This window comes from Cervus elaphus, chromosome 9 (genome assembly GCF_910594005.1).
Source record: "Cervus elaphus chromosome 9, mCerEla1.1, whole genome shotgun sequence".
NCBI classification, from domain to species: Eukaryota; Metazoa; Chordata; class Mammalia; order Artiodactyla; family Cervidae; genus Cervus; species Cervus elaphus.
The window spans coordinates 80,033,835-80,060,378 of NC_057823.1; the positions used below are offsets into that span (position 1 = coordinate 80,033,835).

Here is a 26,544-nt window from a genome sequence, read left to right on the forward strand (position 1 = left end):
CAACAGCACCCTTCATCTGCTGCCTCCCAGTGTTGCATTCAGGCCCAACAGCGTGTGTCCACTGGTTCTTTTTGAGAACCCAGGAATGGAGCTTGACACAGGCTCCCACCAGAGGGGGCAGGATCTCTCTGCAGGTTTACCAAGTATGTAGTACCCTTAGGTACCTTTGCTTCCACTGCGGAAAGAGAATGAGGGATTTCTCATTACACTGCCGCCTTTGTCATGACAATTTCGTATTCTCAAGCCACCTTCTTAGATCACTGAACAATGCCCCGGTTACTTTCTGGAGCAGACAGATGCCCTCCCAGCTCAGCCACAGTCTGTGTTCTTGCTTCCATCCACTTGCACATGTAGAAATGATGCGGAATATCACCCGAGTTGGTGGGGGCTGTCTTTTCAACTTTCTTTTTTTGAAGTTATTCTTTTAAAAAATCTCTTGAGACATAGGTGGAGGGTGGATTCATCAAATCTTAAAATGTCAGAGCTGGAAGGCAGCATAAATTGCATGTGGTCCAATTGTCTCATTATAATGATGAAGAAATCAAGTCCCAGGGAGGTTGAGGTTTGTCCCAGTTTATCACGATAATGACTGTGTTCCATATTTTCCGTTTGTCCTTCACGTACCCCTCCATCTCTCAGGACCCCGCTTTCCACCCTGAGAGCTGACCACATGGGCTGCATCAGTGGGTGCCCTTGTCCTCCGGCTGCCAACTGTTTACTCAGTGGGAACAGATCAGAGGATGGAGGAAAGGGAAGCACGTCCTTATCACCAGCTTCCTCTTTGTCATGGGGCCAGGGGCTGGCTATTTCTCTGTCCCCAAGATGCCAGTCCTCTTGGGTGGCCCACCCCATGTAGTGTTCTCCTCCTAATTCTCCTCCTCACTCCTGCCCCTTACTCCTTGATGATGCTGGCAGCTTCCCTCTTTGGCCAGCCTGGGAACACTGCGCCAACCCTCCTGTTTTCCCTGAAGCCCAACCACGACTTCTCAAATAGTCTACTTAGTAAACTCCTCACGTGACTCGGCACAGTGGCAGCTCCAACGAACATCACAACCCAGCTGGTTCTCCTTCTCCTGGCCCCTACTTTGTTAGTCTTTGAACCATACTGCTTTTCTGATGGATAGCTTCATACTTGGCACACATACATCATCTCTTAGAAAGACATATTGCTAGTTGCTGTGAAAAGTATTAGCGTTCAGGGGTTAAAATCATGGGTTCAGAGCCTTCAGTTCAGATCCCAGTTCTGCCGCTTGCTAGTTGTTACTTGACCTCTCTGTCTTAGTATCCTCATTCATAATTAAAAGGCTGTGGTGACGGGTAAGTGATATCAGTGTGCTCAGAGGGCTTCATATACTTATGTGTTTTGAATTAAATGTTCATAAGTGCCCAGCACATGGTAAGTGTTCCGTACACGTCAGCTTTTACTAGTGTTGGCTCTTCATTCGGACTCACATTCTGCACATGGAGACATTGATTAGGACTCTATTTCTGAAAATGGAACACGTGCAAATTTTCCTGAGCCTTGCACAATGTCATAAAATTTCATGAGGATAAAGTCCTCAGTTCCCAGGAATGCTGAAGAGTAGTGAGGAGGTTCTGGGGATTGGGGGGATGTGAGTCCTGGGGTTGCAAGGACAGATGGAACAGCAATGCAGACAGCAGCCTGACGGACACGCCTGGATGTGCCTGGAAGCTATGCTCTGCTCGGGAGGGCCAGGAATTGGCTCCCTTCCGGCAGGGTGGGTGGGTGTCACTTCTCAGCTGGCAGACCTGAGGGGAGACCATGGGCTCTGTTACTTAAGGGAGGTGGTCATGAGGCTGGGGTTTCCTGAAACACTGACGACACGAGAGCTGGTTCCCAGAGGTGCTGATGAGCTCCCATTTGGAGACAGGATTTCTTTAGTCCTAGTGTGAAACGAAGCATCGGGTTCTTTTCTTTTGAAAAAAGGAGATTTTGTTCTTCAGATGTTTACTCTTCCTTTGGAATTTTTGATGAATATTCAGAGATGTGAAATGGGCTGTATGTTAGTGTGACCATCCTGGAGAACAGTTGTGGCGTATTTGGAAAGAGAGACTGGACTGTCCTAAACAGCTTAAGTAGGAGGCTGGCTCCTACCCGATTAAAACTCCGAGTGGTACGTTTCATCCTCCTGGCTTTACTCCCGGTCTCCCCGGAGGTGTGCTGAGTCCTTGCTTCCCTGACTTACATCCAGTGGCTTCTCTCCTGTCATTAAATAGGAGACTGGGACATGCCTCTGGAAGAAAAGGAAATAAAGTCATCTCATCTCCTGTTGCCCAGTGACAGCTCTCTGTTATTACTTTATGTCAGACAAGGAGAGAATTTAATACCCTGTCGGAGGCCATGGGATCCTAGGAGGAAGCTCGTGCCGTCCCATCTCTGCAAGTCAGGCTCTGGTCCTAACATATCCCCTTTTCCCCTTTGACTAGGGTGTTGATTTCTGATCCTAAAGGTTGTTAACCCTGGAGCTGACGATCAGTTGTGTTGAGGTTGCCCGAGACGCCCTTGATGGAGTGACTTGTAAATAAACCTCAATCCCTGGTCAGCATGCTCCCTCCACCACAGCTGGCCTCTTGTCTCTCTGTCCACAGTGGGTGTCCACACTCCTGCCCAGCCAGGGGCCCACTGAGCACCGTCCAGGACCGCCTGTGACTAAGATCCTGAGGGAATGTACCCTCCTTTCTCAACTTGCTGCTACACCTCTTTTCCATCTCTGTCTCTCTCTCTCTCTCTCTTTTTAATTTGGCTATAGGACTTGTGGGATCTTAGCTCTCTGACCAGGGATCAATCCTGTGCCCCCTGCATTGGAAGCTTGGAGTTTTAACCACTGGGCCGCCAGGGAAGTCCCTCTTTTCAGTCATTTTTTAAAGGAACCTTCTCAGTGAGTCCTCTCCTGAACATGCTGTTTAAAAGTAAATTGCTCTCTTTCCCACCCAGCCCCCTCACTTTCAATCCCCTTTACCATTTTTGTCTGTTTTATTTTTTTCTTTCTTTTCTTTGTTTTCCCTGTTCATGACACTGAGTTTCTGACATGCTATGAAATTACTTATTATGTTATGGTTTCTTCGCCTCTACCCCGTGATACATAAGCCCCAGTAGGGCAGGAAACTCTGCCTAGTTTGTTCAGAAATATGTCCCTCGGGCCCAGGATGGTACCTGGTACATGGTAGGCTCTCTGTGAATATTTTGCAGAATGAATGACTAAACAAGCATCCTGAGGAGGCCATGCCAAGAAATTCCTTAACTCTAGAAAGAGGCCCAGTGCTGTGTTTCTCTACCTTGGGGATGATGAACTGCCATTAAGAAAAATCATTCAAAAATCAGATTCTATGAAAATTTCAGTATCAGTGCAAAAGAAAAACTTTGTCTTTATAATGGATACATGTTTTAGCTTTCGATTATTAAATTGAAAACACGAGATTAAAATCCCCGAGTAGCACAGGACCCCCACAAAATGCCCAGGAGGCTTCTGATCGAGGGCAGCAGTGGCCTGATGTGAAGCGTCAGGATCCACCCTGGGGGGCCCTCTGAGGAAACTGGCATCTCCATTTGGCTTCCTGAGTTTCCCAGCAGCTGTTGCAAGCTCGGGCCCTTGACAATCCCCCCTTCCACCGCAGAGGCATCCAGCGATGATCATGCCTCCTCTGGGCCAGAGTCTGCTAGTGCCAGCCGGGCCACATCTAGCAACATCACTGATTGGAACTTTCCACTTTGAATCTTCAGCATGCTTGCATCCTGAGCTGAGGGCTGCAGGAACCAGCTCAGCGGCTGAGAAGAATTAAGCAGATGTGCAAGTACGCCTAACTTGGGGCTAGCCTGAGGAACATGAAGTCCTTGATTCTCAGATGGTTTTTTGGAAGGAAATCAAAGTGACTTATTTTCCATCTTTCTCACACACAGAGTACGCACATGCATACCTAGATCTAAGGTTGTCTACAAATGAACTAAGAATCTGAGCAGCTTTTTAGGAGGGAAAAAAGCCTCCTCCTGTTACATCCGCAAACATCCTTATTCTGCTTGTAGGTGTGGGGGAAGCTAGCCACATCTATGATCTGGTTTTTGTCTGCATAACGCCATTAGCACTTCTTTATCCCATAGAAAAATTTCATTAAAGAGCAACAAGAATGCACGATGCTTGCGATGGCCAATCATTTTCTCAGGGTTACCTCCCTCCCCTTATCTTTCTGCGTTTCTTTCTTCAGGCGATGCAAGACCCTCTTGGATTTAAGTGGGTGCCCCAGTCTGCAGAGTTCTGGTTGTCAGCAGGCAGTGGTAAGGTTAGGGATGAAAAGTCAATTTTAGATGCTCTACTAGTATCGATCTCTGTTTATCAGAAAAGGTGTTGCTGTGCTGGTTTGCTGCTTTGCTTAGGCAAAGGCTTTGGCAGATTTACGACCCTAGCATATTCAATCTGTTATAAAGTAGCACTGACATTCAGGGTGCCATCCCCCTTCCTTTAACCCAGTTTTAGAAACATCCAACTCAATAGGCTTCATTAAGTTTACATAGGGGTTGCAAAGCAATCAGAATTCCTCCTACAGTTGTTACCAGAAGGATTGTCATAAGACCTCTCTGTCTTAGCCTCCAAAAGCTGCTGTCTTTGGGGGTAAAGAATGACTGCCACACAGGAAATACTTTGCCAAAATCCAACTGAACTGTCAGAGTTTTGTTTTGTTTTTCCCCTTCCTGCCTTGATTCCTTTTCCATTATCACTGATTATCTGGCTTGTAAAGTCCACATTGACACTCTCTTTGGCCTGCCTTCCCCCTCCAGAGCAATTCTAGTAATCAGTTCTCTGGCCCTAATGCACATGTTATTAAATATCGCCACTCCAAGTCCCAAAGAGTTTACTCCAACTCTCTCATTGAAGGCCGCCCATGCAAGACTTGCTGCTTAGAGAAACATGGGGTTTAAGCAAGTGAATGCTTTAAAAGATGTTTTTAAAAAGTGCTTCTTGAGGTAGATTGGTTTGTGTTCCATCCTGCCTGCTGTGATCATTTTATCTCTCACCTACACGGGCAACAGAAAGCACAGCTTTTACCAAGGGCTTTTCCCAAGTCAATGTCATTCTGTTCTTTGCATTAGATTCTTTATGCTGAGAGTTTGAAATGGCAGCCTAGAGCTCCCAAGCGATCAGCAAATGTCAAGTGTCCCCAAGCACAGAAACCAGCTGAGATACGGAGGCACTGCAGGCTGAAGGGGGATTGTGTTATTGTTAGGTTTCTGGTGGGATGAGGAATAGAAGAAAAGGGGGAAAAGGTAAAAAGATGCCTCGCATAGACACAAAGACCACATCTTCAGTCACTCAGCATCTTTCAATAGCCAAAGTCGTGCTAACACCACATTTGGAGGCAGTTTGCTAATTTCATTACCAGCCTTGCCTTGAATAAATGTTAACTGGCAGTAGGTACTTCTAACTTTTCGTGAATTTGTTTTCATGCCTGGAATATTTCTCCCATGTAGGCTGAACTTCCCCTCACTTTAAATTGTCTGTTTACTTTAATTAAGCCTTCCCCAGCTCTCCAACTTGTTGAGCTTGACAAGCATTAATTTACAGAGAGCATTATTTTTCCTTTTCTTTACCTTTTCTTACGTTTCTTTTTCTCTTTTTTTCTTTAGCCCTCTCATATTTGGCCGGCGTAGAAGCCAATGAACAACTTAAAAGCAATACACTGTTAATCTGGGCTTTCTAGGGGGAAAGTCTGAATCCTATGAAAGTCTGAATTTCCAAGCTAATCCTGTTGGTAGTGTGTTGTCTATTTTAGCTTCTTAACATAGGCATCTTTAGATAGGGTCTGGCCAAGAGAGAGAGAAATGCTGGGAAATTCTCAATTTCACATTCCAGCTGTGGCAAAAAGGAAAAAAAATCATTATTGGGGGTAAATTTGAGAGACTGCTGAGTTTTCCTTCCACTTCTTGTACTCCGATTTGATGCTTCAAGCTGCTATCTGCTTTTTTTTAATGTCTCCGTCCAGATTTTACTTCTCCCGGGAAATTTTCAGTGACCACCCCCTTCCCTGCCCCACACCACCCACAGTTAAGTAAGGTTCCTCTTCCCTGCTCTCATGGCACCATCTGTTTTTCCATCATAGTGCTTCTTATATCCTATTTAAATTAATTTAGCAATTTAATTTAAATTGTCTCGATTGTCAGCTCTCCAAGGAGTGAGAGGCTGTCTAACTCATTGTCGGATCCCACCTGGCAAAGAGGAGCTTCCCGAGAAACAGACCTCTGTTGGATGTGATCTGGAAGCTTCGTGATCTGGAAGCCAGAAAGAGTGTTCGTTCACTCTTGCCTCTGTGTTTCAGACAGTCCATGGAGTCACTTGTGGCTAAATTCACCTGCCTTTTTAGATCTAAATAGAGGACATTCTTAAGCAGAACAGGGGCGCTGGGACACTGTGGGCCATGAGGATTGCCTTTTCTCCAGTCTATCACCCTCATGCAGAGACCAGGGCCAGGATGCATATTTATGATCTCTGAATGAATGTGTCTTTCCTACCTGCCCACGGGGAGCTCTCCCACGAGTCTCCCCTCCGCCAGCCACACTTCCTTGCTTTGACGGATGGAGCTGACCAGGCAAATTGCTATGCTGATGAACTGCTCAGCTACCTGAGCACATGTTCCAGGGAGATCTCTGGGGATAAACCACATTTTAGAGAAGGCTTCATCTGCAGCCTGGGGTGAGCCTTTTAGCCCTGAGCTAGTGGAGTATGGTAGGGTAAGGAAGATGAAAGGACTCCAGTTATCAGGCTCACTTTTTAGCAACCCCATGCCTGTCCTTGGGCTAGAAGGAAGCCTTATTGCATTTCTGTCTCCTCCCAGAAAGTTATTCAAATTGAGACCTCGAGGTCTGGGTGTCACCGAGCTCATTGAAAGAGGGAAACCAAGAAGCTGAAGTAAAAGCACTTAAAGGCAGGCTGCATTACCTTAAAATATGCAGATGGAAAACTGACATTATTGTCAATGTCAGAAGTCACCTTTCTCAGTAAACATTCACCTCTGGGCAAAAGCGGGGCTGTGTTTCTTTCCGTTTACAAATGACAGAGTATGCAAATGCAGGGGGGTTGTGCCCTGGAATGCAGTCTTCTTCTTTCATCTATCTGTAGTGAGGGACATGCAGGAATCTGTCAGAAAAGGCATCCTGGGCTTGATTTGTGTCTTCTGAATCCAGGGGATTTTAGTGTTAAATCTGCCAGTTGGTTTTGTGCCTGAGTATTACATCAGTCTCTTGTATGATCTTGCATCCTGTGTAAAATGCAATATTGGGGCCTAATGGGCAGGATTAGCAAGAGCTGGGAAGCCATAAATGAAAGTTTCTTGTTTCTAGAGAGCAAGTTAGAGCTTTTATATTATCTCCCGCAGAGCTCAGTGAATTTAAATGTATCTCTTGGGCTTTGGTAATATTCGTGTTAATGTCAAAATTGATCCCATTGTTATTGAGATGTGTGTTTTTTTTTTTCAGACCTAAGACTCTCAGGGCCTGTTGCCAGGGCTGATGAATATCTGATTGGGATAGGTTCCTTCCAACCTTTTCCCAGAACTAAGTGAGTTTATCATTGTGCCTGCTACCAAGTTGTGTTTGCAGGTCTGCCTTTTCCTGTAATTCACTCATAAACTTAACTGATATTCATTGAGTACCTACTATGTGCCAGACACTCTGCTTGACTCTGGAGATGTAACAGGGAACAAGATCTGGGATCTCCTCTCATAGGATTCCTTCCTGGATACAGAGAGAAGCAATAAAATAAACACACAAGCAAAATACTGTAATTGTGCAGTGACATCACTGCCCTGTGAGAAGAGCGGCAAGAGAATAGAGGGGGTCATCGGGAGGGAAACCACTAGGTCTATTGGAGGCGAGACAATATTTAAGCTGTGATAGAAAGGATGAAGCTAAGTAAGTCTTGAAACTGGAAAGGGAAAGAGCTTTCTACACACACAAAATATAGTATGTGTATAGATCCTAAACTGGGGAAGAGCCTGGCATGTTTGAAGAATTAAATGGTGATAAGCATGTCTAGTGCAAAACAAGAAGGCAGTGTGGGATGAGATGGAATTAGAGAGGCTTCTGCAGAGAGTAGATCGAGGCCTTGTAGCCATGGAAGGTGTCCACCATTTTATCCTAAGTGCAGTTAGATGCCATGGAAGAGTGTTTCTTAGTTCAGCTTATATCTTTTTTAAGACTATATTTTCACACCTATTAGGGTGATGATTATTTTTTTTTAATGGCAAGAATGAGAAATTGGAACCCTTATGCATAGCTGATGGGAATATAAAATTGCATAGTACTATACAAAACAGTGTCACAGTTCCTCAAAATATTAAACACATTGTAACCATGTTATCCAGGGATTCCTCTTCTGAAAATAATCCAAAAAGAATTAAAAGCAAGAACTCAGACAGATATTTGTACACTCATGTTATTAGCAGCGTTATTCACATTTACCAAAAGGCAGAAATAAACCAATTGTCCATCGACAGATAAAAGGATAAGAAAAATATGATATATATTGAGTTGACCAAAAGTACTTTTGAGTTATTCTATAACATCTTACAGAACAACCTGAACCAACATTTTGGCCAATTCAGTACATACAGTGGAATGGTATTTAGCCTTATAAAAGGAAATGCTGACACGTGCCTCAGTATGTTGAATCTTGAAGACATTGTCCTAAGGAAGATAAGCCAAATACACAAAATATCATATGGTCAGACTTATATGAAGGACCTAAAGTAGTCAAATTGATAGAGACAGAAAGTACAGTGGCTGGTGGCCAGGAGTGGAAGGGAAGGGAAAGAAGTTATTACTGGTATGGACTTTCCTTTTGGAAGGGGGTAGAAGTTTTGGAGATGCATTATGGTGATGGCTGTACAATGATGTGAATGTACTTAATGCCACTTCTGCACTTAAAAAGGGTTAAGATGGTAAATTTTATGTTTTGTCTATTTTGCCATAATATAAAACAGCTTCAAAAAAAACCCCCACTCTATTTTATAGTAGATATAAAGGAAGCAAGAAAACAGTAAGGAAGACAGGTTACTGCTCTAGCCCAGTATTAAGACAGTGGTGATTCAGTGGCAATAGAGATGCAGAGGATCTGTGAATCTGAGACATATATTAAAGGGGAAAAGCTACAGGACTTACTGCTGGATAACATCACAGTTCTTTATAGTTTGAACTCTGATACACTTGAAGCCTTTAGACCACACTTATGGAGGGTAAAGACTGGCAAAATCCCTTTGACTGGCAGATGTGTTTAAGCTTGACGTCTTGGTGCATGACAAGGAAAGCTTTATTTTTAAACCCTTCAGTAGTCTTGGATGGAGTATGGGAGCTATTGCTGTTGACATGTGAATATTTGTGTGAACTGTCACACAGCAATCATAGGCTCTGGGTGAACACGGCTCGTCTTGTGATTTGCGGGGGTAACTAGCATGTGGCTGGAGTCGTTCATTCCTTCCCTTATTAGTAATGCATGTCTTCCATTAGCATATGCAACTAACTACTCCCTTTCCCCTGTGTAGTGTTGACATTCATTGTAATGATTTATTATCCAAGCTAAATAACCCTCAATATGAAACAACAAACATGCCTGTGTTTGTGTTTTCCATTTGTTTTGTTTTCTCTTTCTTGCTTCTGCATAAGTAGATAGTTCTTTATGTGATAATTACATGGTACAGATACAAACAATTGGGAAGCCCACTGGAAAGGTTATGAATGTGGGTAAGGTTTATTTTTAAAAAATTTGAAAATCTACCCCCATTTTAGTAGCATCCTACATAAACAATTTGGAATTTTAAACTAATGATATTATTAAGAAAACATTTGATATGAGCAAGCACTCCATGTAAGATTTAATGATCTGTGGAAGGGTTACTTTGGGCTTCCCATGAAGCCTCTGAAGTCCCTGGGAGTTTTGTTTTCTTTGGATGTTTCCAGAATGGTCAGAACCATGAGGTTATAAAATTATAGAAGCATTGATTGGGTCCAGAGCTCAGCAGTTCCACTGTCTGAGTCACATCCTAGTCACTGACGGGGTGTGTGACGTTAGATGTACTTAAACTCCCTGAAGCCCAGGGTTATCTTCTGTAAAATGGGGCAATAGCCACATCTATCTCCAGAGGTCCTTGTGATGATTGAGATACTAAACGTAAGACTGTTGGAACAGTGCCTTAGAGTAAAAGTTCAGTAAGCATTAGCTGTTATTATCATCAGTGCACAGCAAATTATATGCTCATGAGAAAGGCATTATAAGTGAAAATAAATGTATGGAGAGACATGATATAAAAAGATAGAGAAATAGATACTTTGGGGTCATTATGTATGTGACCAGATGTATATGACAGTGAAATTAATGTGAAAAGTGCTTTATACTTTATGGAGTACTTGGTGCCCGTGATAGATTTAGCAGGATTTTACCCTGTACAACAGTGATTAGAAATCTTGGTCCATAACTAGTTTGATCTGATCTCAAAGGCACCTCCTCACCCACTCTCATTATTCTGTTTCTTATTAAATTTATGTTGCCCATTTGAATCACAATGACCCCTCTTCACATCATTCTGGACATTGGAGACTGTTCACTGGCTAATGATAATTTCAATAATTTAACATTACAGAAAACTAATTGTATTATATTTCATCCAGTTAAAGCTGCCTTACCTGGCTTACTGTGGGCAGTTCTGTTTTCAAAAGAAAAAGAAACACTAATTTTTGGTTGAGCTGCAGCTTACAAACCTAAGCCGGTTATTCCTGCTGCAGGCTTTTCCCCAGCAGAAAATTGTTATTGATGTTTTGTAAGTATCATATTCCATTCAAAGGTAAAAGGCTGCTTCCACTTGCCATTTTTCTAGTGATTTTTTTTTCTACACTGGGTCTGCAAGTCAACACTCCTGGGCTCAATTAAAATATGTATTTAGCCACTGGATTTGCAGAGAGATGATCAAACTTGAATACTAATACCTGGGCTGCTGCCTATGAATACTAGGATGGTGCACATTCAAGGATGGCTTTTAAGACAATGGCCAGTGAAACCAGGATGCATATCACTGCTTATAGCACAGTACACATGTATAGTTGGATTTTCCTGAGTTTTGCAGCAAACATAGAACATTGCTCATTACAATCACAAGTCAATTGAAGTTATGCCCAGTCTCAATCATATGAATTATGAGAAATTCAAAACCACCAAAATGCTGCCTCTTTCTACCTTCTGAATGCCTAGAAATCCTACAGGACAGGCATTAGGTTTTCCCCAGCCTCTGCTCTGAAGACCTAACACATAGCATCATGATAACAACTCATATTTGTGGAGTTCTTACTGTGTGTTAAGCCCTCAGCTTCTAGCTGGGGATGGAATGATGACCCAAGGCAGGCACAACCCTGTTTCTTGGAGCTTATATTCTGGGGATCAAGGAGGAGGTGATGTAGTCCTGGGAATTATGGAAGGTTTCCCAGAAAAGGAGCCAATTGGGCAGAACAGTGAAGGCTTAATGACTAGGAATGAGCATCTCAGGCAAGGGAAGCAAGGTCCATGTGGCTGTGTGGCAGGTGTGGGCATTGCCAAGTGGGCATCTGGGAGAAGTTCTGGATGACTGGAGCCTGGAAAAGCAAGGTCCAGAATAACTCTGGAGAAGTAAGGAGGACCAGTCCCCCAGACCATACTAGGAGTTGTGTCTTGACTTCTTAGACCAACTTAGTACAATAGTAGATACTATTGATACTGTCGTCCCAATGCTTTGGCAAATCAAAGTTTAAAATAATGAAATTACCTCCTTCCTCAACTAGGAAGTGGCCTATGGAGGATGCCTGAGTTTATAACTCTATTATAGCTATATAACCATAGCCTGAGCTTATAACCATCCTATTATAGTTTCTCTGTAAGGTGTTTCTGAAGCATTTTCATGGGGTTTTCACTCACAGTGTTGTCTCCAGTGTCAATGTGGTCTTTCCATAGAATCTGCTACTTTTAGTCTGCCGTTGGCTTTCCTTCTCAGTTGCTCAGTCGTGTCCGACTCTTTGTGACCCCATGGACTGTGGCCTGCCAGGGTCCTCTGTTCATGGGATTCTCCAGGCAAGAATACTGAAGTGGGTGGCCATTTCCTTCTCCAGGGGATCTTCCTGACCTAGGGATCGAACTCACGTCTCCTGTGTCTGCTGCATTTGGCAGGCAGATTCTTTACTGTTGAGCCGCCAGCAACGCTGTCATGGAAAAGAAACCAAGCTAACTGCTGGTAGACTAAACAGTACACAGATGACCTTTCATACAACCGCTGTTATCTTTATGCCAAATCTTAGGTCTTCAAGCCTAGAAAGAGGCTTAGAATTTAGGGTTTGAGTGAGTGTTCTTAGTCCCTTTGGGCAGATGATGGCTGGGAGAGGACTGTATAGCTTTCTTAGCTGATACCAAGTTGAGACGTCCAGAAAAGAAGTTTAAAGAGAGCAAAACTGGTGTTATATTAAATGATGGTTACAGTGTATTTAAGCAATGAAAAGAATCCTCTTAGGTTCCATACAAAGAGGGGGAAAGAGGAGGGGAGGGGAAGAGAGAAGAGAAACATCGCTACTTTTAAAGTCCACTTCAATCATATTTTCTCTCTCTCCCTCCCTCTCTTCCCACCTGCTCCTTCCCCACCCGCCTCCTCCCCTACCCTCAACTTTTGCTTTGAAGCTAAACACTTGATAGCTTAGCCCACCGCTAAAGAAAAGGCCTTCTTTTATGTGTGCAAGCTTGGTAATTGCTGGAGAAAGATACTTAGTGGCTCATAATATTCATATAATCAGATTAGTTTTGAATCCTACCTCAGTGGAGGATGTTGGAGTAATCCAATTCACGCCTGTTTACCTTGTCTGTGTGGGCACTTCTTTTTTCCCAATCATTTCATCCTTTCGCTTGGCCTCAGTGGGTGCTACCAACAAAGGGATCCCAGTATCTCTGAGAACACGTCAATTATCAGACCAGAAAGAAAAATAACGAAAAAGAGTGGATGTAAATGTTTGAAGAGGAGTGGGTTCATGCTTTTGTTTTTCTTTGCTTCCTTGGTAACAGTTGATACAACCCCGAGGCTCTCCACCCCAGGCTATGAAAATTTTGCTGGGCAGTTAACATCTCAATTCAGAGACAGCTGTCTCCTGACCAATCCGCTCAGAGCTTTGAACATATGGCTGTGTCTGATGGCTCCGCTGATCGCACCAGGGAGAGTTTTGTAAGATCTCTATTTGAGGGAGCAGCCACTACACAGATGAGTGATACACTCCTGGAATTAATTATTACTTGCCAAGTTTGAGGATTGATTCATTCTAAGCCCAGAACCAAAAACTCATCTCAAAGCTGCAATGTTTTTTTGATGATCTGGGTCCAGCTCCCCTTCACAGACCCTCTAACCCGGATGCCGTGTGTACTTTGTTATTAATGGTAGGCTTTGAACTCCTTAGTTTGAATTTCACTTTCTAATCATAAATAAATGAAGACAGTGAGGGCCATGCATTCCCTGGGCCTAATAATTAAGAAGGATCCTACCTTGCAACTCAGCCTTCCTCTTTCTGTGAGGGCTGCCTGTCTTCCTGAAATGAAAGTGGCATTTCAGCCATCTGGCATAGACTGCAGTCAATAAAGGAATCCAATCACATCTTACCAGTTTTTATTCCATGTGGATAATAAGCTTAGTCTTTATAGATAGATATGTGCTCCCTGGCATATAGGAGTAGCCTCCCAAATTGCTGATCTTTCCTAAATGAATACTACTTAAACAAATAACATATCCAAAAAAAGAAATCCTAATAATTGATGGAATCTAATGGGAAAAGCAGCATGGATTAACAGTGATAGTGCCTGTCAGTCTTAGTGATCTACCTAAAGGTACATCGGCTGGGTAAACTTTTCTCCAGACCAGCATCTCACTGTCAGGCCATCTCACTTAGGGCTGGATGAGCTTTTTTAGGCAGCATGACTCTCTACTCTTTTGGATGTTATCCCAGTGGGTGTTCTCCTTGGTATCCCTCAGGAAAGGGTACAGGCCACCTTTTCTCATTTTGTGTTAGGACTCTGAAGTGTGACATTTTCAATTACCTACCAGACCTGGTGTTCTCTCTGAATAAAACACCAAGTATCAGACCCAATTTTCTGCAGTCCTAATATTGAAAGCCCCCTATTAATAATACGTTGCATAGACACGACCACTGTGCCAAGTTTAAGCACCTTCAATAGGCAGGCTTGCATGTTAAATAGCATCTGGTTAATAGTACCCTATTAACCAGAAGAATGAATAAAACTCTTCTCTGTTTTCTGTATGTTTCACCTCTTTCAAAATACTGACAGGTCTTTTATTTTGGAAGTATATTTTACAGGGGAGAAGACTTCCTAAATATGATTTAATTCTTTTCTTCCCTCCAGAGAAATAGGATTTAAAACTTTGTGCTTGTACCCTCCAGAAAAGGCTCAACCAAACAGAATCAGAATATCACAGCAGTGAGAAAAAGATGCTCTATTGTTTCAGAGTCCAGATCTGTCTCTTGTGATAAAGAGGTTTAAATCCTCGCTATTCACAGGGTACGAGCCAATCTGAGCCATGGAATATATTGAAATGATAGAAAGCTTTCAAGTTGAGCATTTCTCTGTGTGTTCCATAGTTGGAAATTCTGTTGGAGAAATATGGTTAGACTATTTTGACAATTTTTAACCTGCTTAAATTGGATTTTTTAAAGTGCACAAATTGATGTTCTGCCTACTTGGAGAATGTTTTAAAGATACCAAGACTTCAAAGAAAAACAGTGAGAGTAAATCAGATGCAAACATCCCTGTATCCTTCCTAGCAAAATTAGTTTAGGATTTCCTAGGGCAATGCTAAATTAGAATGATGCTCAGGCATGAGGGCGAGTACCACTGGTAATCATCTTTTTTTTTTTTATTGGGAGAGTGTTGAGAAAGGAAAGCAATTTTTCCATCTTGTGGGAATCTCTAAATGACATCAACTTCATAGATAATTTTCAAGGATACAATTGAGAATTCTTAGTATCCCTGCCATAGTCAAGGAGAATTGTGTCACTTCTGACCTATTGGAATTTGGGGTGTCGGGGAGGGGGGGCTTTCTTACCCACTCTGTTCTCCCTAGTTGGTCATCAGATATCTTTTTTTTTTCCTTTACTGCAGAGTAAATTAAGTCTCAAAAAACAGCGACGTTGTATTAGACACGATATCAACTCTAGAAGCAGAAAGCGTTTTTTTTTTTTAAATGAAGCCAGAGAGATGGAGTGATCTGCTTGATAATAAAGCTTAGCTTTAATGCCAGCTCCATGCTGTTACAGCATATTACTAAACAGCAAGAAATGTGGCACAGATGTTGTGGCGGCCATATTTTACACCATCCAAAAGGTCATGTCGCTTGTTATTACATTCAGAATCAATATTAAGTGAGCGTTCCAAATTTCAGCTGTCAGTTGAATTTATTGCTGCAAACCAAAGCTGAAGGGTTCTCGACTGTGATTCAAGCAAGCTAACAAATTAACTAATATAAGGGCATGCCTAGAAGAAGCAGGTGACCCACATGCCAGCAGCAAAAGCTGAGTCCTTACGGAGCCGTGAGAAAGGGCTGCCCCGGTTGCCAATCACAAACAATTGCCACCTTAGTATTTTGTAAAGAAAAATGAAGGTAAATGGATTCTCAGGTGGATGAGATATGCTGAGGGCAGCTTCTTTAGATAAAGTGTTATATATGCTTATCTCAGACAATATTCAGTATGGTTAGCACACCATGGAGATGGCTTGACTTGCCTTGCTGAATTTGCCCATGAGTCTGGTCCCTTACCCTCAGTTCATAGGCATCTTTAAACCTAGACATGAAAATACTAAACCAGGTGGAAATTATGCAATATTCTTCATCTTGCCATTTATCATCTCAGCAGGTACATCAGGAGCAGCAATCTTTCTTAGCGGTAGTCAGCTCTAGAAAAGGTACAGAAGTATCTAATAGATGTACATCCATTTAACTAGTACATAGACCCCCCGGTTGCCTCACATGGTTTACTAAAGGGAATGGGGAATTTCAAGTTACTGAAAAGGAACTGTGGGTATTATCCAGTCATCAGATCAAGAGTCTCAGAAATGTATTCCGCGCAGAATGGTTGGTGAGAAAGTAGAGGACTGTGGGCAGTAGTCTGCAAGCCTGAGAGTCCATATACCCATGATTTTCTCTGAAAGTATTTTTAAAACCTGTCCTCAACACTGTGTGTGTCCATGATACAGTCTTCCCAGTGCATCTGTCAAGGGAATGAATGTTGCCCAATTAGCAAGTGGTCCAGAGGATGTGCTGGGCCTTCTCCAGTATGTGAGATCTCACAAGGCCACCTCACCAGGAGAAGTGGGCAGGAAGATACCAGGTTGTGTGGTCCCTTGGCAGACAGAATTTCTCTCCTGAGAATTTCCAGCTCTTGTTGGAAAATCTCCTGAGACTGTGGATGCATTGGTAAGCCTCCAAGCTGCTGGTAACTAGGAACTAGGCTTAACTAAGGCCCTCAGATACTTCTGACAAAAATGGCAGTCAGTTTTGGATATTTCCTCTTATCCTGCCTCCTGTTACAAATGCAAGTAATGATTTTTAATTGACTTTACTAGGAGTGTTTAGGAAAAAAAAAAAATCTGTAATTCTAGTAAATAAGTACTTGAGTCAAGGACTATTCATTATTCAAGATTCAATCAACATTTTTTTTTTTGAGTGCCTACTCTGGGCACAGTCTGTGTTCAGTGCTCTGGGATAAAAAGATGAACAAGACATGGTTCCTATTCTCAGGGACTGGGAAAGACAGGTGTAGTCAGGTAAGTATAAAGCAGTGTAGCAGTATGTTGTTTAAATTGTGTTACCTTTTGACCCAGCAGGTTTATTTCCAGGAATTTATCCAGAGAAACAGTGTGTAAAATTATATTTAAATGGATATCACTTGTACCATGTTGACTGGTAGCTAAGTAGATGCTCAATGACTATTTGTTGCATAAATAAGTATTATTATGACGTGTTCATAAGAGCAGAAATGCGACCTTCTAGATGTAGCAAAAAGGATTAGCTAAAGATGACATCTACCAACTAAAAGATTTTGGAGGAATTTTAAATTTTGTGAAGAATACTTTATAGCATGGGAAAGAGTTTTCAATTTATTTTTAATAAAATGCTTACAAAGAAATATGTATAGTATGATTTTGATTTTTGTGAAAAGAAAAAAAATACGGAAGAAAAACCTTCATGCTATATGATCAAACCAAATGATTGATGGGTTAGCTAAAACAGTAAAGCAGTGGGTCATAAAGATCAATCCATACATATCTTAAGTAGTTTGTTTCAACTTAAAATACAGAAAAGTATTGTTCCACTAATCCTAAACTACACTGATCTTAAGGGGCAAGGCTAAGCTTTTTCTTTGAGTGTGAAATTGTTTCTTTCTTGCATAAACTACTCCCGTTATGCAGTCTGTATGATTTCCTATTGCAGTTCTTTAAAATAAAGCCAGAAATCAAATGGCTTGCAAAGAAGTCTGAATCCTGAAACCTTCTAGATGTTTACATGTTCTCCAACAATTTTTTCCGGTTGTTTCCATACCTAATTTGACAGTATTATTTGTAGCAATTTGCATGCATTGAGTTTTTTCAAAGCACTGAACTTAAGAAAAAGCTTTGTGTTTATACCACTTTGTTGGTTCATGCTATATTTAACTGAATTGTGAAATTAGATTAAAATACAACTGACATAAATAGGTTTGGGAATAAGCACAGTTTCCAGGAGCAGAAGGGAGAAGGTTATTAGAGAGTAGCCTACAAGCTGTGTGCTGTGGATATGCTTATATGTTTTACAGAAGGATACAGAGTATGGGCTAATTCAGCCAACCACTCAAGTGAAAGTCAGTCAAGGAAGCTTGGTACATACATTAGCCAGGAGACAAAAGCAAATGACTGAAAGAGTGTGTGTGTATGCTTAGTCGCTCAGTCGTGTCTGACTCTCTGCAACCTCATGGAATGTAGCCTGCCAGGCTCCTCTGTCATGGGGATTCTCCAGGCAAGAATACTGGAGTGGATTGTCATCCCCTCTTCCAGGGGATCTTCCCAACCTATGGATCAAACTCAGGTGTCCTGCATTGCAGGCGGATTCTTTACCATCTGAGCCACCAGGGAAGCCTGGAAGAATAGAAACCACAATGTTAGTAGTTCTTATCACTGGAAGTGGGCAATTATGACACATTTGTATTATTTTCTTCATCTTCTCTATTATTTAAACTGTTTACAATGAGCAAGCATTCTTTTATTAGCAGACAAATTACTCAATTAATTTTTAAATAAATATAAAAGACAAAAAGTGCGGCGTACCTGGCACTGGGCTCTATGATGCAGTCTGTGTTTGAGATGTGGTGATACAGATTTGCTAGCAGGACTGTCTTTACACTCAAACTCCCTGGTGTCCGAGTTTGAATTTGAATCTCAGATTTCCCATTTTTTACATGTATACTTTTGGGAAAGTTTATTTTAAATCCAGTTTCTGTAACTGCAAAATAGAGACAGTAGTAATAGCATCCAATGGCCGGGCTTTTGTGAAATCAGATAAAGTATATCAAGATCTAAAAAACTTCATGATGCAAAGTACTTCTGTATGCATAGCTAGTCTTGTGTTAGTATTATTTTTCTCATGTCAAGGGGCCAAATTTCTAAATTGTGAGTCAAACTGAAGCTTACCTGTTATTCAAAGAAAAATGCAAGTAAACAAAAGATTAAGTGAGATCTCAAGTACTTGTCTTGATGCTGTGGGAGAGGGGTTTGGCAAACTACAACCCATGGCCCCAGTCTGACCTACAGCCTATTTTTGTAAATAAGGTTTTTCTGGGAACACAGCCACACCATTCATTTATTTATTGTCTGTGGCTGCTTCCACACTGCAGCAGACAGAGTTTGAGTAACTACAGCAGACACTGTGTGGACTGCAAAAGCTGCAATATTTACTTACTTGGTTTTTATGGAAGATGTTTGCCCACCCGTGCTGTAGGGAATTCACTGAGTATCCTTATACGATGGAGTGAAAAGGGAAGATTTTGTGAGATAGAAGGAGGTGGACAAAAAGAGATTGTCAGAAGTGTGTCCAAATGGTGTGTTCAAGGATGCTGCTGAAGCCAATAAGATATATGGAAGGATAGGTTCCAAAAATAGTTCGGCTGAGTAGAGTAGGACCAATGTGAAGATCTTTGTCTGCTGCAGCAAAGATGCTTAAGTCTTGTGTGTTGGGCCACACACAGGCTGTTGGACAGGACAAACACAACTCGGTTTACAGGAGATTATCTGATGGTGGAATATGTGCAGGGATTATAGAAGGTAAACCTGCAACTAGAACATGAATAGGTACTTATTAGAGCAACACGGTGATGAGAAAATGGGATCTCAGCAAGATTATTACTGGGAAGGAAGAGAAAATTAAGTTTCACGTAGTCCTGTAATCCTTTTAAGAACTATTTCCCACCATCTTTCACAAAGAAAACATCGTGGGTTTCTTCCCTGGAAACAAGCTTAGTTGCATACAGTCAGCAGCAGAGTTCATCAACATTAGCAGAATAGCGGTCTTTTCAACAAAAGGTATTAAAATAGTAATTCAAAAATGGGATGCTTCTTTTGGATTAAAAGGCTCACAGTATCTTCCTTTAAAAGTCATGCGTTCATGTATGTGTAGGCTGCACAAGCTTTAGTTTGGGGAAACAACATAAAATGATCTTTTCTATCAGAATTCCTTCTGCCGTGGCAGGATCTGCGTGCTTACCTTGCCAGTTATCAACGTCTGATCTGACTCACACTCGACTTAGCCCTTGGCTAATGGTGTCAACGGCATTAGCACACATCAGGCTGTCACCCAGAGCTGAGGGTATCTTTATAGGCCTTCATTGTGGCACAGAACATCATAGTGGTAATGAGGTGGAAGGAAAAAAGTTTGCATCCTAAATGTAAAGTGAAAAGGAAAGTATCCAATATGCAACCTTTGAAACATCAAGTAGACAGGCAGCAGTAGGCAGCAACATTGCCTTCTAGGTGGAAGGGTTTTTATACTGCATCTTTGAGGTCCTCTGTTAATTATTAAAGCCTCCACTGACAAAAGTCTTTAGCAACTCAGAACTGAGAAGCAACCCAACAGCACAGATGATATTAGAGGAAATATTCACTGCCCTACCAACCAAGAACCTCTCTAGAATTCAGTCGGATGGGAGTAGGGGTTAATGGTGAGATGGACTTGGTCCTCAGTAGCCTAGATTATACATCGTGAGATCCCAAATGCACTTTTATTGTGTCCAAAAATTCATAAAATCAGGTGAGCACACCGCAGACTCTTGGGGAAAAAATGAAAATATGTTACTTCCTATCATCCTATATTACAAGGACTTTACTAGAACCCACTTTCCCTTTAGTCTCGGTACCAGTAAGCTTAAAACAGCATATACTATGGCTAAAAATTCTTTTAAATAACTGAGTTTTAAGCCATGTGGTCCTCCACTTGATGTTGGAGTCAGGTAACACACCAGGATAAATGTGACTTAAAGAGACAGACTTTCTGAAATGCTTTATAAGCACTGGCTTTGCAAAGATCTCCTACACTTGCTGCACAAAAAGTCTACCCTGTTCCCAGCACAGTTCTGCAGAAGGCTACATCCAGCTGCAACTGGGGCACTAGAAGGAAACATAGGCAGCTTTGTTCTTTGCCATGAAATGTTGTGAGCCACCATCCTTCAATGTTCCAAGGGTACCAGGGCCAGGCACCAGGAAGTGCATGACACATATCAGTCTCCCAAATGTATACAGATAAGGGAGAATTTCCCAATGCATGGGACAAGTATCAGTGGTGATACTCCAGGGAATAGCTGGTTCACATGCTTGACATGTAAGTGTATTGAATCACAGAGCAAGCAGTGTTGGCTTTTTGTTATGTCAAGGAGAAAGCCTCCATTGGATACTAGCATGTCTTTCTTCCTAATACAAGCAATCCTTATTATTTGTGGATTTCATATTTGTGAATTTGCATACTCACTAAAATTTATTGTTAACCCCCAAAAAACCACACTCATGGCGCTTCCACAGACATTCATGAATGTGTGCAAGACCGTGAAAGAGTTCAGTTGTCCTGTGCACATCACCAGCTGAGGCCGAGCAAGGACATGCTCTGCCTTCTTGTTTCCATTCTCCTAGTGTTAAAGTGTTATTTCACAGTCTCTTTGGTGTCACGTTTTCACATGTTTGTGGGTTTTGTTGGTGATTCTGTTCTTTAAAATGATCCCTGAGCACACTGCTGAAGTGCTGTCTAGTGATCCTGAGCACAAGAAGGTTGCATTGTGACTAATGGAGAAAGTGGGTGTGTTCAATAAGCTTTGTTCAGGCATGAATTACAGTGCTGTTGGCTAGAAGTTCAGTGTCAGTGACTCAAGAATATCTATTAAATAAGATTAATATTATTTAATATTAATATTAAATGAGATATAATTCTATCTTTAAACAGAAACATGAAATAGAACTATGTATTGGCCAGTCAGTGAAAATACTATGAACAGAGGCTCATAGGACCCTAACCCTTTTTCCTCCTTAGGAGCAAAGGTTTAGTACTCCCTAATTCAGTGTCCATGGTGACTTTAAAACTATCATGAATAATGAGGATCGTCCTTACAATTCGGTGACAGTAGCATTTGTAAGAATTTGTAAACACTTTTGTTTCCCCTTGTTTGTTTTTCATATATTAATTATCTTTGTTACTTTCAATTTATGGCATAAATATAATAGTATTATAAAATTTCATTCAGTTATAAAGTGATAAATATTTTCCCCAGATACATTTATTTAAGTGAAAAAACTGAGTTAATTGAAACTTATATAATGTAAGCCAATGATAATATGGACTAGGAAACATGGTTGTAAATGCAAACACAAAATAATAACGTGAAGGAGGTAGGAAAAAGTAAACGTTTATGGGAACCTGAAATTGGAGAAGGCATTTATTATTCATCTTTCTTACTTATTGCCTCCTTAGAATCTAGTTCTGTAGCCACGAGCACATTTAATAGAGATTCTGTGACTTAAGTCAAAAGAGTGAAAAGGGTAAATGACAGGAATGGGGTGAGTGTACGGCCATTCTAAATTCAAACTATATCCCTTGACCTTCTAGGCAGAATTTATGAAGACCGTGGGTTAGGAGTTTTCCATATTGGTTCTTTGTTGTTACTGTTGTTCGGATGCTCTGTAGTGTCCGACTCGTTGTGACCCCATAGACTGCAGCATGCCAGGCTTTCTTATCCTTCACCATCTCCTGGAGCTTGCTTAAAACTCATGTCCATCGAGTTGGTGTTTCTTTATAATTAACAACAGTCTTCTGAATTACTGTTAATAATCTAGCTCACCAGATGTGGCCTTCAAAACACAAGTGGGCCAGTGACCCAGCAAGTTGGTTCTCCGCCATCTGATAAAGATGACTCGCTTGTACCCCTGGGAAGGGAAGATGTTCCCACCCCACCTCAGTAAGGCACTGAGATCATTTCCAAGTTCAGCTCTTTATGGCAAACCATTCCTCAACGTGCTTTTTTGAGGGGATGGGGGGCACATCACTCATCATGTGGGATCAAAATTCCCCAACCAGAGATTGAACCTGCACCCTTGCACTTGAAGCCTGGAGTCTTAACCACTGGACTGCCAGGGAAGTCCCCCAACCTGCTTTTATAGTAAACGCACAAGAGAAGGGAGATTTTTGGCACTTGGAGCAAAAGATGTAAAAACAAAAAAAGTACAAGGGAGCAGTCAAACTGAAATGAGAGCAATTAAAGAGACAAAAAGTCCCCTTAGCTGCCTTTTGGGTACTTTTTTGATCTTTTCACCAAGGAATTAGCAGCTTTTAATTTTCCTCACCTTAGCTTAAAGTACTGCTGGTGGAAAAGAAAGGAGCGTTATGGGGGAAGGCTGCTTTGGATTAAAAAACAAATGTAGGTGAAGTCAATCAAGCAGCTGTCAGATGCCACGAACACAGGGTCTGCTTGCCTAGCTCAGTCGCCAGGCTTATGCTGGACAACAAAAGTCTCCGGTATAAAAGCAGAAGCTTTTTTTCACCTCTTTTCTAATCATCAGATGTGTGTCTCCACTTGGCTTGACATTTTTTATGATCATCTGACCGACTGGCTGCTTCTGCCACTTAAAAGGGAGGAGGAAGGGTTGCTTAATTTTCAAAGCACAGTGGAAGGACAATGCCTTTGAAATCGGATGTAAGCTCGGGTCTGCGTTCTGTTCTTAGCAAGGACAGTGAAACAGTCATCAGCTCCAACTAAAAACAGGTTTTTTGGTTTTGGGGGGTGTGTGTGTGTGTGTGTGTTTTGCTTTTGTTTGTTTTTTCTTATTCCCACCGGATGGTTTTGTTCATCAGCACAACCCGGTTCAGTTCACTCAAGTCCAAGGAGAAGGGTCACGTTCATCTGGGAGCTGGTGCGGGCCAGGCTAGGGCGGCGCAGGGCAGGAGTGGGGCATGTTTATGGATGACCACTGGACGGCGCGGGGCAGACCCACACGGCCCTGGCAGCAGCTTTCACTGCTGGGACCCAGAGTACATCGTTTCACAAGGAAGGGTTTCTGAACCCCAGTTTAACAAGCCCTTCACGGCTCCGGCTCCAATCCCCAGGAAACTCATTAATGCAGTTAGATGCCACGGCTGTGTGCGCTTCAGACAGAGAGGAAGAGAAGCCGCACTAGCGCTCCACCCGGGCCGGAACAGCTCCTCCGTTCACCGCCCCGCCCCTTCCTCCACGCTGACCTTCTGCGGATGCTTCCGGCCTTCTGAGGATGTTTCTAATGTTACAAAAACGTCAACTGACACGTGAAGGATTCTTTGCCTACCGGCAAATCACTTGGTTCTGCTGAGACATCACATGACTCTAGCAAGGCCTTGGTCAAGCTTATGGGTACAGTTAGTCCCCTACATACAAACGAGATCCGTTCCAAGAGAGCATTCAGAAGTCCCATTTGATTGTAAGTCCAGCAAAGTTAACCTGGATTCCCAACTACCAGAATCAGCTATACAGTACTGTACTATAACAGGTTTATAAGACTTGCACAAATAATACATAAAGAAACACAAAACATAAAACATTTTTAATCTTAGAGTACAGTGCCTTGAAAAGTACCCTAGTACAGTACGGCAGCTGGCATACAGGGGCTGGGATCTAGTGAACAGGCAGAAGGGTTGCTGACTGGAGGAGGTGGGAGATGGTAGAACTGAAGGGTTGTCTGCAACAGGAGATTGAGGGCAACACCTGACGTTGAAGGCATCTTTGAAAGTTTGCTACTTGAAGTTTCCTGTGTCGGGGACTTACTGTACGGTCCTGTGTGGGCATATGATGACTATCAACGTTTGGAACTGAAGGAGAGAGAAAGGGAGAAAGAGGGACCTGGTAGTAACTGAGTAAACCATGCAGTGAAATTGATAACCTTGTGGAGTTTTTTGTAACCAACTTTGGGGTTAATTCAGGGCAGGATTCCCTACAGGATCATAGCTGCAACAAGAATGGGCACTAAACTCATTGTCTAATTAAAATTCTGACTCAATCGCTTATTAAATTTTAGATTTTGGACAAAAGTGCTGAATCTCTAAAGCCTCAGTTGCCTCTTCTATAAAATGGGGGGAAAATAATAATGATCCGAAGGGTTTACATTTCCGTTTAGGGGTTTCATTTTGATAAAGAGATAAATGAAGCCGTATGTGTGACTATCACTTGCACGTGGCTTAGACCACTTTACTTTTCTTCTATGGCTAGATCATGTAAAGTGGGAACAGTGGTTTTACAGAAATCATCCATCCTTCTATTTTAGGCTAAGTGATACATTGTCACGTAAATCTTAAGTGCGACCACATGTATATAGTTACTGACCAAAGAATGGCATAGTTCCTGTCTTCTTTAACCTTCTCCAGCATGAGGAGTTATGTGACTTTTGGGTGCCAGAGAAGCATAAAATTCTGTTTTCCTGTCAGCCAGCCAATGAATATGAGATTTGACACATTTGCATTTGTCACTGTAATTCTTTTGTTCCCAAAAAAAGGGGTGAAAAGAAGGTTAACAGGGATGTCTTGCATTGGAAGGAAATATCAAAATGTGTACCAGTCTCTCTTCAGAACATCGCCCAAAATTGAGAGTTTGTGTTATTTGGGTTTTAATTCAAGGTGGAAAATCTAAAATACCAAAGACAAATGATTTGTGACTCCTACTCAATTTATTCAACTCCAAACTATTTCAACAAATCTAGGAATTCATCTATTTCCTGTTAAATTAAGAGTTTTTTTCATGTTGAAAGAAATAGTGCCAAACTGATAAAGTCTTCTGAATTATTCTCTCTAAATATACTTAATCTTCATTAATGCAGCCCTGTGTGGTATTTTGAGCCAATCTGAACTAACATGAAAAAATTTCACATATCTAATCCTAAAATAGAGTTTCTTTATTTTCCCCCCTACTATACAGTCTGTCAAGGCATGTGTATATAGAGAGTCTATGTACATACAGAGTTTCTTCCTCCTGATCGCCTACCCCAGTCCATCCTCATTTCTGAGTATCATACTGTATGATTTAATATGGTCACTGGATTTGTTTTCATTTTTCCTGTTTTTTCCTCAGTGTCATTGGAAGATAATTCAAGTATCTATTGATATGCATTTTATTTGGTGAAGTTATTTAGGGGAGTTTCTTCCCTTTTTTTTTTTATGTTCTTGCTGATGTTGCTAATGAAACCATATGCGATTCAATTCCCAGGCTCCCTGGATTCAGACCTAGAGAGTAGCTAACACACAATTGATTTCCCGCCCTGCAGGAAAAGGGGAAACAGCAGAAAAGTCAGATGGATTGATCGCTAAGATACAGGCCCTGTGGGATGCTTCGATATCACTCGCGTCCTGAATGCATGAACAATCCTCTCATCAATACGAAAATCCCCAGGATGGTAACTTCATAGGGTCCGGAGAGAAGTTGAAGCAGGCAGGTGTGCTCACCCACGTTCACCGCTGTGTGGGTCTGCCCTGTCATAGTGAACTGACAAATTCATGAGTTCAAGCTTTATAAATTGGCAAATCCAAGGTAGAAACATTAAATGATGGTACTCAAGTGCCCCAAGAGAACATTAGTCAAAGAATTGCAAATATAGATGTCTACAAGTACCAGGTGAGTGGGTGTAAGACAGTAAATGCTCAACTAATGCTTTATAAGACAGCATAAGTAGGCAGATGTTATGCTAGGAGGTAAGGAAATAAAATGGCCACACAAAACATATTCATGGGACAACAAGGACCTATTATATAACACCAGGAATTATGTTCAATATCTCATAATAACTTCTTTTGGGAAAAATCTAAAAAAGTGTGTGTGTGTGGTGTGTGTGTATAACTGATTCACTTTACTTCTGAAACTAACATAACATTGTAAATCAACTATACTTCAATTTTCTAAAAAAGTCTGAAGTGAAGTGAAAGTCGCTTAGTCATGTCTGACTCTTTGCAACGCCA

The 26,544-nt window shown here is 41.8% G+C and overlaps 1 protein-coding gene across 1 annotated transcript in view; it reads left to right on the forward strand.

Annotated features, from left to right (window-relative positions):
* Positions 1–26,544, forward strand: part of TENM2 (teneurin transmembrane protein 2) — a 1,355,200-nt gene that overhangs the window by 816,863 nt on the left and 511,793 nt on the right. The window lies entirely within an intron of this gene.